The sequence below is a fragment of the Loxodonta africana genome, chromosome 6 (genome assembly GCF_030014295.1).
Source record: "Loxodonta africana isolate mLoxAfr1 chromosome 6, mLoxAfr1.hap2, whole genome shotgun sequence".
In the NCBI taxonomy this organism is placed as follows: Eukaryota; Metazoa; Chordata; class Mammalia; order Proboscidea; family Elephantidae; genus Loxodonta; species Loxodonta africana.
Window position 1 is genome coordinate 96,272,837 of NC_087347.1, and position 6,348 is coordinate 96,279,184.

Consider the following 6,348-nt stretch of genomic DNA (forward strand, 5'->3'; position numbering starts at 1 on the left):
CAAGCTCTTCTCTACTGGAAACGTTGTGTGACTTGGTGCAGATTTTGCAAGGATTTAAAAACAAACAAACAACAAACTTCAGTAGGAATTTAAAACGAAATCCACATTGTCTTATTTGCAGTAGGTCAATTATTGGGTTTGGAGTTAAGCCCTAATCTGAAGACCCAGGTAATGCTGCGTTAGTTTTCCCTAAACATTGCCAAGCTTGTATAGAAAATTTAAAACTAAAAGTATACACAGTTTGGCATATCTTAAGCCTTCTCCAGTGATGAAGGACTTCCTTAGGCTCTGTCTGTGTTTGTCCTGTGGTGGGGTCTGTTGCAGTTCTCAGTTTATTATGGTCAGTAGGTAAATACATCCGCTTTCTGAATAGTAGTTCAATTTTAGAGCCTTAGAACATTCCAGCAGCTTTGGGGTATCCTATTGTTGCACAAATTTCCCCAGGCTACACATTATTGAAGTGTTGTGAGAAAGGTGGGTAGACAGTCCCTCGGCCACCCTAACTTTAAAGAAAATGATCAAAATAATAGGCAATAATTATCATAGTAAAGTTACCATGTCTTCATTTATTCAAACTTTCCTCTCCTTTTGTGTAGGGTCTTTGGATAACGTCTCTGGTAATTTCCCCATTGCTGCTAATGCTAGTGGCTTTTCCTGTTGTTGATTGATGGCCATATGTTGGGCAGCTTTTGTTTCTTTCTTACTGGTCATTCTTTGCTATTTACTGTTCTACTCTTACTGACAAACTGCTTACTTTTTGTTCCCATTATAGTACTAATTTCTTCCATGCTATCTTAGTTCCTCCAATGATATAGGAATCTTTTGAAAAAGTGAGCTCTCTGGACAAGCTCTGGTCTGAAGTAAACCTTGAATTCCCTAGGAATCTTAGCCTTGAACATTGCAGGTTTGCCCTGGTTTCATCTCTCCTTGCAAGAGCAGTTGTGGGGATGCAAGCCAACGGTACAGAATTTATTGAAGGCTCACTAAGGTATGCATAAAGTTGTTGCTATCTGCTGTCCAGTTCGCCCGCTATTCATGATGACCCCATGCAAAACAGGGTTGAACCATTGTGATCCAGAGGGTTTTCACTGGCTTGTTTTTTCCCCAGTAGATCGCCATACATTTCTCTTCCTAGTCTGCCTTAGTCTGGAAGCTCTGCTGAAATGTGTTTAGCATTGTAGCAACATGCAAGCCTCCATTGACAGATGGCTGGTGGCTGCGATTGAGATCCACTGGCAGTGAACCCCAGTCTCTGGCATGGAAGGTGAGAATTCTACCACTGAACTGCCATTGCCTAGGGTTCAAAATCTCTATTTGGGGCCCATGGCAAATGAGACATGAAGGAATTGTATCCAAGTTCACTGATAGGGTTAGAGAGTTTAAGTTTGAGGCAAAAGAGAAGGATAGAGTCTAGACAAAGCGGGTGTTAGTATGGAGAAGACAGGCATGGTCAGGGAGAACAGAATAAAAAGAGAGTTGGAAAAAGCAAGTCATGATATTTCTCTGGAAAGTGGAATTATACGAGTATTTTAAGTTTGTGGTTTAGGAAGTAAATATAATTTTCATTTAGCAATGAGCAGGGCCGAACAACCTACAGCCCAATTGCCAGCCTCCCCCATTGTGTGGTCACGCCCTTTCTGCATCTTTCTCAAGCACCTAGTTCTCACTTACCAAAAATTACCGTGAGGAAAGGGTTTGAAATTAATCTTTACTTGGTCAGTGTGAGCTGGAATCAACTCAGTGGCAATGGGGTTGGGCCAAAGAACTAACAACAGTTCATTTGCATTTTAATCAGTTCCCCCCTCCCCCCCACTATATAAAAAAAAAATTATAGCAGGATGTAAATGTTCAACTTGTTTTATCATGAAAATTTAATGAATTGCTTTGATGGAGTCAACCCAATCTAGGGTGGAGAGTTTCTTTTACCACCCTCAACTCCCCATGTGGAATACAAATATTTTCCCCCACCGCTACAATATTTGAAGACCAAGTTCTTGCTATCATGAAAAGATATAGAAAACAGAGCTTAATGCTGTGGGCTCTAGTTTTGAAGAGATGCCTAATTCCACTGTGAAAGTAAAGGGGAAAATGGGGTCTTTATAAGGAAAGAGTGTGCCCTGGTGAGCCAGTGGTTGAGGGCTGTGCTGTTAACCAAAAGGCCAGTGGTTCAAACCCATCAGCTGTTCTGTGGGAGAAAAATGTGACAGTCTGCTTCTATAAAGATTACAGCCTTGGAAACCCTAAGGGGCAGTTCTACTCTGTCTGATCTATTACTGTCTCTATGAGTCAGAATCGACTCAAAGGCAATGGAAAATAAAATATATAGAAAGATGCAATGAGTGTGGTGTGGAAGACGAGAGAGAAGACGAGAGTTGGAAAGGGGGTGTCTGCTTATGAACTGATCTTAGAAGTTGTCTATGAAACAATCCCTCCTGACCCCCAGCATATATCATTCAGGTTGTGTCTGGTGTGGGGCAGAGAAGAGAACCTGTGATAAAAGTTTATTTTAGGGGCTCAGCAGCTTTTACTAATCAAATGCTCTGTCTTCGTGGATGAACGACTCCCCACCTATTGATCTGAGGGCCAGGCTGTGTGCTGTGCTCATTCTGCAACTGCCTGTCACCAGCTGAAAGATCCAGCAAGATTGTGCTTTTCGCAGAGACAGCTCCCCTTTTGGTTACTTTCCCACAAGGTACCAACTCATAAGCAACTGTCGCTGTTGTTAACTGCCGTGAAGTTGGCCCCCAAGTCCTGGCAACCCCACACATAATGGAATAAAATGCTGCCTGGGTCTGAGCCAACCCTAGGGTTGGTTATGGATTGAACGTTGTAATCCACAGTTTTCGTTGGCTGCTTTTTAAAAGTAGATCACCAGGCCTTTCTTCCTAGTCTGTCTTGGTCTGGAAGCTCTGCTGAAACCTGTTCAGCACTACAGTAACATGCAAGCCTCCACTTGTAGATAGGCGTGGCTGCGCATGAGGTCACTGGCTGGGAATCAAGCCTGGATTTCCTGCATGAAAGGTGAGAATTCTACCACTGAATCATCATTGTCCCCAGCTTAAGCAACTACTAGATACCTGAAGGCATGATGGGGAGAACTCCTTTATCTGAATTGGGCTAGGGCTGCACTGAAAAAACTAAATGAAGATCTCCTAAGCTGGCATTAGTGGTTTAGTGATAGATTTATGGCACAAACCTTTAACTAAAAAAACTAGACTGTGTTTTTTTTTTTAAAGGCAAATTCGAACATCTATCAGAGGAAGAAAGGGCGCATTTAAAGTCATTTTCAAGGGGAGTCTCAGCTGACAAGGAAAAAGGATAGGGAAGCATCAGGTAGATATAGATAGAGGGGGAGAAAAAGAAAGGGAGGGAAGAGAACCATGCTCTAAGAGATCACATATTTGATTATACTTCTGAAAGACTGGATTTAAATGGAAGGACATTGATGGAAAATGCAACTCTTTGGCATACAGTATGAAAACTAAAGCATAAATTTTATCAATAAGTGACTATCTCTTATGATCTTGGAAAGAAAAGGAAAAAGCAAGAGAAGATAGGGAAACAAAAGGGTGGGACTCAGTGAATTGCAAAATATGCCAGTAGAGGACAACTTCAAAAACATTGCCAGTAAGGACTTGAAATTGAAAGATGGGAATGCCCCACCTAGCCTAGGCCTTGATATGGCCTAGGACGTGAACAGAGTCAATAAAGCATGATCTAAAACAATCAGTGAGAAATTCTAATACATGGGATGGAACAAGGTTAAATAGGTGAAATGTATGTCATTCCACTTATTCGTTCAATAAATGCTTAAGAACCTTCAAGTGGGACACTGCTAACTTTTATAGGGTGAATGAGCAGACTGGAGCCTAAATAGAACAATGGGCAATGTCTGGAAAAGTGAAACAATTATTTTATATCAAAAGGCTTTTAGAAAGTGAATATGGGCCTATGTATAACACTGTACAGAATAATATGCTTTCAAGTTCATGGGAAATCATGAGAAAAAGATCTGAAACTGACATTAGACTTCCCACAGTTACATCCACTGGCAGTCATATGGTGATGTTCACCAAATATTTCTGACTCTCCACCACCCGGCAACATGGTAACATCGTACTTCATGGCCCTCCTGTGGTTTGGTAGGACTATGGGATTACTTTTGGCCAATGAGTTGTGAGTAGAAATTATATATGCTATCTCGGCTACAAGCATGTAATTGCTGATGCTTCAGAACCCTCTTTCCCTTTGGCATATAGGGAAATGTTTGAGGTTGAGGGTGCTCCATCAGCCTGGATCTCTGAGTGGCCCCTGGATGTTATATAGCACAAATGAAATATAAACCTTTGTTTTAAGATTTTAGGGGTCACTGCGATTTTGGGGTCATTTGTTACTGTAGCGTAACTTATTCTATCCTGACATAAGTTTAGGAAGAAGTGAGCTTATAAGGGTGTTAAAGCAAACGGTGACTTCAGAAGGTTGAAGGTCTTGAGACATTGAGATTCAAAAGTTAAGACAAGGAAGAAGAGGAGGTGAGAGAGGAGAACAACAAGGAGACAATGATTAATGGGCTTCTCGCCCAACCTCGACCCTTTTACAACAGTTCCCCAATCTATCTACGATCTTCCCATCCAAATTAATTTTCCAGTACTCCTCCACATGCATTCATCCCAATCAGACTGATTCCTATTCCTCTGATAATCTTGAAAACTTCTGCCTCCTTCTTCCTGCCTCTTGTCATTCTTTACTCTAGTCAGGGAGTCATAGAACTCAGTGTTGGAAACTTCAAGATCATCTGGTTCAAATTCTACCTGCATTGTGAATCTCTTCTATGTTGCCCTTACTTATATTGACCTGAAATCGTTTTGGCGCTAATCTTTCACTCCTTTTTGTTGTCGAGGCTGACAGAATAAACTTTACCTACGTCTGCTTTCAGGAAACATTACTATGATCTATAAGGTTGGCACAAAGAAACAAGTTCACTTATATTTGAAAACAAACTTAAGATATGCTTGTTCAAAAACTGCATTTTAAATATATTTTCAAAGTAGGCTCTAAAACATTATGTTCAGAGTGATTCCATCTTGATTAAGGAAAGATACGTGTAAATATACGTGAAGGGAAAGCCCAGAGGATATTCAAATGCCAAGTATATCTGGGTAATTGAGTTATGGGTATATTCTATTTTCTTTTTGTTTGTTATGCTTTATTTGTATTTAATAACTTTTTGTTCAATAAACATGTATCATTTGTGTGATAAATGAGAAAAGCTATGATTCATACATCGTTGGTGCAGTTAGCTGCTGTTGAGTCACTTCTGACTCATGTGTGCAGAGTAGAACTGCTCCATAAGGTTTTCAAGGCTGTGACCTTTTGGAAGCAGATTTCCAGGCCTGTCTTCAAGGTGTCTCTGAATAGGTTTGAACAGACAACCTTTTTGGCAAGTAGTCGAGCACTTAATTGTTTGTGCCAACCAGGATCATACACATATATTTAAAAGCATTGACTTATTTGACAGGGCAATGAGATTATGAAAGGATACACAAAGATCATGACCAGAACAGAATATCAAAATTTTAAAAGCATCTAAGAAAATTGGGTATTGCGTATTTAACCAGTAAAGGGTGATAGGATTAATAACATTTCCAAGGAAAGAAAGATTAGTCACAATGGCATCAAAGCCAAACCATCATTTATAAATTTGTGCAGAGGTTACAGATGTAACATGCTGACAGTTGCTTTTGGATAAATTCCCCAGGTTATTTGTCTTTTATTTCTCTTGACGTTAGCCTCCACTCAAATACTTAATCTTTCACAAAAGTTTACTGAGGGCATAGTTTATGTTAAGCATTCTGTTGTATGCTCTGCGGGGGTGTAAAGATGAATACGACATGGTCTTGCCCTCAAATAATTCATAACTTCTTATTTGGAAAACTACCAAGTAGGCTTGATTCTTGGAAGTTTTGAAACGGGTTCAGTTAAACGTAACACTATGCTCCATTGTCTTTCCTCATCCTCTGACACAGTGGAGGGAGGATCTACTGGGAAGATCTTTGGCCTTTTGCATCTTGAGTTTGCTGGCAACAGTAGCTGCTGTCTGCTGTGCGCAGGTCTGGTGCTCTGCCCATCAAGTATTAGGTATAAGTAGCCAGTCTGGGAGCACCCTCTTCAAAGAAATACTCTATATCATTAGGTACACTATCCCTTCGGAGGTAACTTTCTCCTTCTCTGCCTTTTTGATCTGCTCAATTGCTATATTAGTTTCCTAGGCCTGCCCTAGCAAAGTACCACAAACTGGGTGACTTAAAACAACAGAAATTTATTTCCTTACTCCAACATTGTTTAACA